A 6,832-nucleotide genomic window follows, 5' to 3' on the forward strand; every position below is an offset into this window, starting at 1 on the left:
CTGAAGTGCTGTAATTCTTCTCTGCTCCAGTTAAGGTCCGTGATGCATATGCCACCACCTTTTCTCCCTCCTCTGACTGTTGAGTGAGGATGGCGCCCAGTCCTACCTCACTAGCATCCGTGTGAACTTGGAAGTCTTTGGAGGTGTCGGGTTGTATTAACACCGGTGAGTTTTGTAAAGCTAGCTTCAGTGCATCCATACTTGCTTGACATTCTGTGGTCCACTCCCACTTGACTCCTTTCTTTTTCAAGTTGTTCAATGGTGCAGAAATGTCCGCGAAGTGTGCTATAAATTTATGATACCACCCCGCCAATCCTAGAAATCTTTGCAAGGCTTTGAGATCGTGCGGGATTGGGAACTCTGCAACAGCGCTGGTCTTCTCTCGGTCAATCTCCACTCCCCTCTCAGAGACTATATGGCCGAGGAATTTGAGCTGTCGCTTGAAGAAGTGGCTTTTCTTCATGTTCAACGTCAGGTTGGCTTGGGTAAGTCTATGTAGAACCATGTTGAGATGTTGAACGTGTTGATCTAGTGACTTTGAATAGATGATGATGTCGTCAATATAAACAAAACAAATCTTCCCCCTCAAATCAGACAAAACTCTCTCCATCAGACGCTGGAAGGTAGCAGCGGCATTTCTGAGCCCAAAAGGCATTGACTTGAATTGAAATAGCCCCTTGGTGGAGATAAAAGCAGTTTTTTCCTTACTCTGGTCCTCCATCTCCACCTGCCAGTATCCAGACTTCAGGTCCAAGGAACTAAACCAAGAGGCTCCTTCCAAGGATTCAAGGATGTCGTGAATTAACGGCATTGGATAAGCGTCAGCCATTGTCTTGCTGTTCAGCCTCCTATAATCCACGCAGAACCTGTGAGAGCCATCAGGTTTGGGGACAAGCACCACAGGTGAAGACCACGGCGAGAAAGAAGGTTCAATGATATTGTCTCGCAACATCTGATCTACTTGTTCCCCTATAATCTGCTTCTTAAGAGGAGAAACTCTGTATGCCCGGGATTTTAGGGGTATGTCATCAGATAATGTGATTTTGTGTCGTACTATTGAGGTTTTACCCAGGTTGTTGGAGGTGGTGCGTGGCCAGGCGGAGCTCAATTTCAACAACTCCTCCTGATTGTCAGAGTCCCACGTAGTGCTCTCGGGGGAAATGGACAAGAGTTCTGGAAGTCTACCAGTGGATGGTAGGGCATAGTATAAATTCAGCTTTGCAGCCCTATGAGGAAGATCTTGACCAGCCGGGATCACAGGACCTGTTGGAATCTGCGATGGCAAGAAAGGGTAATAGTTGTTTCCTTTTTCAGATCTTAACCCATATCGGCCTCTTCCCACTTCTAGGACCGCTCCAGTGTCCCTCAGGAAATCCAGACCAGCAATAAGAGGAAATGCGAGGTGAGTGTCTTTTAGGATATAAGTATCCAAACTGCAATCTTGGTCATGCCATTGAATCTTAATCCTTTGCAGATCTCTGGACTGGTGAATCGTGCCGTCCGCCATTATGAACCTCTGTGGACTGGAGGTAACAACTGAGGGAATCTCACCTTTCAACTGTTTCCACAGGCTTTCTTGCATTAAAGTGTAAGTGCTACCTGTGTCTAATACATCCTTCACTTCTTTGCCATTCACCCTTACAGGCACCATCAGGAGAGAGGACATGGGATGGGGTTGTGCTAGTGTTACTCCAGCCAGGTTTTTTGGAAAGGTACGTTCAGCAGATTTTTTGTTGGTCTTTTCTTTGCTGCTCTGAGTACTGACTTTTTGCCAGTAGTCTTTGGCTCCCATGTGATCCTTTTCCACCATAGATCCAACCTTCACCAGCTGCTCAACCGAGTTGACGGTTCCCCTCATACATCCCGCAACCCTGGGGTTGATGTTGTTAAGTATTCGATTTACTAAGTCCTCCTCAGATATCTCTGGCTTCCATTTCAGACATAGGGCCCGGTAGTCATATGCAAAGTCCCTCAGGCGCTGTTGTGGCTGCTGAACCATTGTCCTCAGCTTTTCCTCCACTTCTGAGAGGTAATCATCTGAAAGAAAAGCAGCCATAAATGCCTTTTTGAAGGATTTCCAATCCATTACCTTGACCTTCTCCGCTTTCCACCAGCTCAGAGCAGGTCCCTTCAGCACCGTGCTCAAGGTTCCTAGGAGTTCAGTACTGGGAAGGGGCCGGATCTCCAGGAAGTTCTCACATTGTTCGATAAAGTTGAGCACCTCCGCCGTATCACAGGAGTCACCAAAAGAGGGGAATTCGATGCGGATAGGAGGTCGGGCACAGAATGAGGATGAACCTGCCACTACTGAGGAGGTAAGCACATTAGAGTGTCTATCATACATCGGATGTTGAACGTCATAAGTATCATTGAGGGGTTTATGAGTGGTAATTTTCTCTCTAGATACTAGAGTTGGGGTAAGTGGTTGAGGGACAGTGGAAAATCGGGAGGAATCTGGAGAATAGGCCTGTAATCTGGTGAGTGTGGGGGTGCTAGTGAGCCTCATTTTTCTCATTTGACTTTCCCATTTCGCATCTCTCCTCAGAAAACAATTTGTCACAGCCTTTTCTAATTTTTCCAGCGCATCTGCAAAATAATCCTCCAACCTTGCCAAGCTAGTATCTACAGCCTGTCTGAAACTGGTTTCCCGATTCAATGTACTGTCCATTGACTGTTTGAAATCTTGTTCTAAAGTATGTACTTTGTTATCAAGGGCCAATAAATCAACTTTACATTGAGTCAGTTCTGATTGCAATGATTGTACCCTCTCAACATTTTGTGTACAACTCTCATCATCATCATCATCATCAGATTGTTCAGCATCAGAAATGTACAATGAACTAAGCATTGAAGTTATTTCAGCAGTAGGATTACGTCTAGTCACAAAAGACCTGGGAATCTCTTGAACATTTGTTAGTTCCATATCATTCTGGCCATCTTCAAAAGTAACTAGGTCATCAGCAGTATTAACAACTTCTGTCACTGTATCAGTATTCCTTACATCCATCTTAAAAAAAAAACACACAAAGAACAATAATAAAGGTTCCCCGTACGGGCCACCAATATGTAACACTCAGCTTAATTAAGGCAGGATACACAAAAAAACTACGGTTTATACCCTCTATATGATTTTCTTTGAATAGAAATGTTCTATTTGTTCACAACATAAACACAACAAACAAGATGGAATAATACCTTAAAGTGTATTCAATAGAAGCACCAAAAATAAATATATACAGAATAGGCAATAAGTCCGGTGAGTGTGTGTGTATGTTCCAGTTCAGTGTAAGTGTGTGCGTTGAATCGGCCTCACCGGTAAGCCTTTCAAAGTCCGTGCACAGGAAGAGGAACAGCGCTGTCCTGTGAAGCGATCTCCAAGGTGAAATAATCCACTGGTGTATTTCCGCAAAGAGAGTCCAACAATCACAGTCAATGACGAGCAAAAACAAAAGGTGTGGTGCGATCGATCGCTAGTCCCAAACGAGCAATAGTAGCGTTGCTCCCGAACGCCGACTTTCCGGCTCTTTTAAACGGAAGTGAAAGTCATAACTCCAGCTGATCAGACTGACGTCACGGGGATTCCCTGAAGCTCCGCGAACAAACTCTCGCGTGAGAGAACAGGAACAGAACCACATGGCCGGGCAATCAAACGAGGAAGAATAATTATAAAAGAACAGCTGTCTGGTAAGAATTATACAAATACTTCACAACAATATAAAATATTCTTTCCTTATGTGGCCTAGCTACAACACTAATCATTGTCCTTGATTATTGTGGCTTTAAGTGCATGTCTGTTATGCTTTAATGCCATTTATATGCCAGTGCAAGTTGTAAAGCTTAATTTGAATATACAGTATGCATTTAAAATATAGTTCTCTACCAGGAGAATGAATGTAAGTATTGATGACTCATCACGCACTCATGGGCGTATATTTTTTGTCCAATCAAATGCTGTCTAAGGGCCGTGACACACCAAGCTAACGGTCGGCCAACGTCGGGCAATCTGTGAGCATCTGTCAGGCTAGTTTTTGCAGTGTGTTCGACACATCGGCGGCAGTTTGCATCTGTCGATGAGCGAGATCACTCTGAGATCACCGAATATAATGAATGGAAGCAAATAATTTGAAACGGCACAGACAGAAGGCTGTTCTAATTTTACGTCATCTTACCTGAGGATTCCAATACGTGAACATTTTTATTAACAACTTGAGTCAACTGGAATGAAGAATGTGATACAAATGGTTGAAATTCAAAATGGTAAGCAAGCGCTGCCTTGTTTACGGTTTTCATATCTGCAGTCCTAGTTTCAGTTCTACCATAAAGACTCAAAAGGATTCTCGAAAAAATAATTTATTTTGTGAAAGGAGTTTACAGACAAAAATAAAGGTAGATGCTCGACAAGCTCCGTCTCTGAGTTCTTTGGCGTAGGCCTCGTCCTCCGTCAGGGTCTGAAGGTTAGCTTATAGGTCCTGCCTGATGTTAGAGGCAGGGGCGGAGCATACCCCCCCCCCCCCCCCGACGAGTGGACGGGAGCCATTCTGGTGGTGGTGGGGAGGATGGGGGAAAACTTTGCTACGACACCTGCGGGCAACAACATGGAACGGTAGGATCAGTCTTTTATATTCAATGTCGAGCTGTGATTGGTAGTGTGGAATTATAAATTAGTGACGTGCAATGGAGTCTTTCTGGTAGAACTTACGCTTACGCTTTCATTTCTACCATAAAGACTCAGAAGGATTCTCGAAAAAATAATTTATTTTGTGAAAGGAGTTTACAGACAAAAATAAAGGTAGATGCTCGACAAGCTCCGTCTCTGAGTTCTTTGGCGTAGGCCTCGTCCTCCGTCAGGGGCTGAAGGTTAGCTTATAGGTCCTGCCTGATGTTAGAGGCAGGGGCGGAGCCTACCCCCAAAAAGTGAGGAAAATGTGACGAATTCCATACATACCTATGAGGATTCTGAAAGCATACAGTAAGATTAATAAATAGGGAAGACAATAAGAAGACTTTTAATTGCTTATCTTAAAGTCAGGTACTAAGCATAAAAGATTAAAACTACGATATGTTCTGAGATAAGATAACTTATAAGAGACTTCAGCAAGATCGAGAGTAGGAATGTCACTCTATATGGGCAGAGCTTATTTTTAAACGTGGACGAAGCCGCGTCTGGCCGCAAAACTTGAAATGGGAATTTTAACGAAGCCTTGATAGGCTGAGTTAAGATACATACATACGAAAGCCTCGACTGCCCATGATAGTAGGCTTTAAAGTAATCATTAAAACTGTACATTAAGCCTCGATAGGCTGATGCCTCGATAGGCTTAGTTCATGCGACAGAACCGAGATTAAATGTAATATGCGTTTATGAAATAAGACACGATTGTCTAAGGCCACGGTAGGCTAATCCCTCGATAGGCTGATGCCTCGATAGGCTTAGTCCATACGTCAGAACCGAGATTAAATGTAATATGTGTTTATGAAATAAGCCACGATTGGCTAATGCCTCGATAGGCTGATGCCTCGATGGGTTGATACCTCGATGGGTTAATACCTCGATAGGCTGGTGCCTCGATAGGCTGGTGCCTCGATAGGCTGGTGCCTCGATAGGCTGGTGCCTCTATAGGCTGACGCCTCGATAGGCTGGTGCCTCGATAGGCTGGTGCCTCGATAGGCTAAGTTCATGCTGATGCCTCGATAGGCTTAGTTCATGCGTCAGAACCGAGATTAATGTGATAAGCATTATTGAAAAGACCACGATAGCCTTAAATGCCAGTGAACGTAGAGTTTCAGAAGCCGCGATAGGCTTAGCCATATTGCAGCTATCGTGAATGACCATCACGATAGACAAAGCAAACAGGGATATGAATAACTTTGAGCATTATATAGTATTTCCCATCAAAGCTAATCTATAATAATCAGCTAAGGGCTGAGTTAATAGTGAAGAACGAAATAAATCTGGCAAGCCGAGATTAACTGCATATGTAACTTAAAAGAGCAGCGAAAAACGAACGTATGATATGAATCATTAACCACTGCCACCAGTAGCTAGCGAAGAATTTACTGATGAATTCCGTACATACCTATGAGGATTCTGAAAGGCATGCAGAAGAATTAATAAAATAGGGAAGACAATTAGACAACTTCTTTATTGCTTATCTTAAGGTGAGGTACTGTATGTGAAAGATTAAACCTACGAGATATACTGAGATGAAGATAATTGATTGGAAGCTTTAAAAGATCGAAATTGGGAATGTCACTATGTGAGCTGAGCTTCTTATCTTCTGAATATGAACAGAAGCCACGTCTGCCCCCAAAACTTGAGATGGAGATTTTAAATGAAGCCTCGATCGGCTGAGATTTTTAGATGCATACAACCTGGGTATGAATATAGGGAGAACATAACTAAAAGCAAAGTTAAATAGCATATGCACCAGCCCTCGTCTTTCTTTAAAAAAATAGGTCCGTAATGACCTTACATTTATAAATAATGAGGCTGTCGCCAGGCGACTTCCCGAGGAGCCACAAAAGGCAGAGATGACACATTGGCATAACTGCTATCAGGGAAGCTACGATATGCGCAAAATATTTGGCTTTAGCGTACGGTCATGAAAGCTCGGTCAATTGTGAAGTCTCGGTAGGCTGAGTTCATGTATCGGAACCGAGATTAGTTGAAAGCTCGATAGCATAATTGTAATAGGCTACGTATAGCCATGAAACGATCACAGTGATTGTAAAATAGGTCCATGATTGACCATATACAGTATTTATAAATGATGAGGGCAGTTGCCAGGTCGACTTTTCCGAGGAGGCACGAGAGGCAGAGATAAGACATTGA

General features: G+C 43.4%; 2 long non-coding RNA genes across 2 annotated transcripts; both read left to right on the forward strand.

Annotated features, from left to right (window-relative positions):
* The first annotated feature begins 1,170 nt into the window (after positions 1-1,170).
* On the forward strand, positions 1,171-1,712 carry LOC143707296 (uncharacterized). Its single transcript, XR_013193158.1, has 3 exons — positions 1,171-1,402; positions 1,475-1,529; positions 1,645-1,712. It is a non-coding gene; the product is annotated as an uncharacterized LOC143707296 (long non-coding RNA).
* Positions 1,713-2,056: 344 nt separating this feature from the next.
* Positions 2,057-2,716, forward strand: LOC143707297 (uncharacterized). The gene is made up of 3 exons (XR_013193159.1): positions 2,057-2,315; positions 2,404-2,477; positions 2,582-2,716. It is a non-coding gene; the product is annotated as an uncharacterized LOC143707297 (long non-coding RNA).
* The last annotated feature ends 4,116 nt before the right edge of the window (positions 2,717-6,832 follow it).

Source organism: Siphateles boraxobius, unplaced genomic scaffold, assembly GCF_051911475.1.
Source record: "Siphateles boraxobius isolate OS27281-9 unplaced genomic scaffold, OSU_SipBor_1 41, whole genome shotgun sequence".
Lineage (NCBI taxonomy): Eukaryota > Metazoa > Chordata > Actinopteri > Cypriniformes > Leuciscidae > Siphateles > Siphateles boraxobius.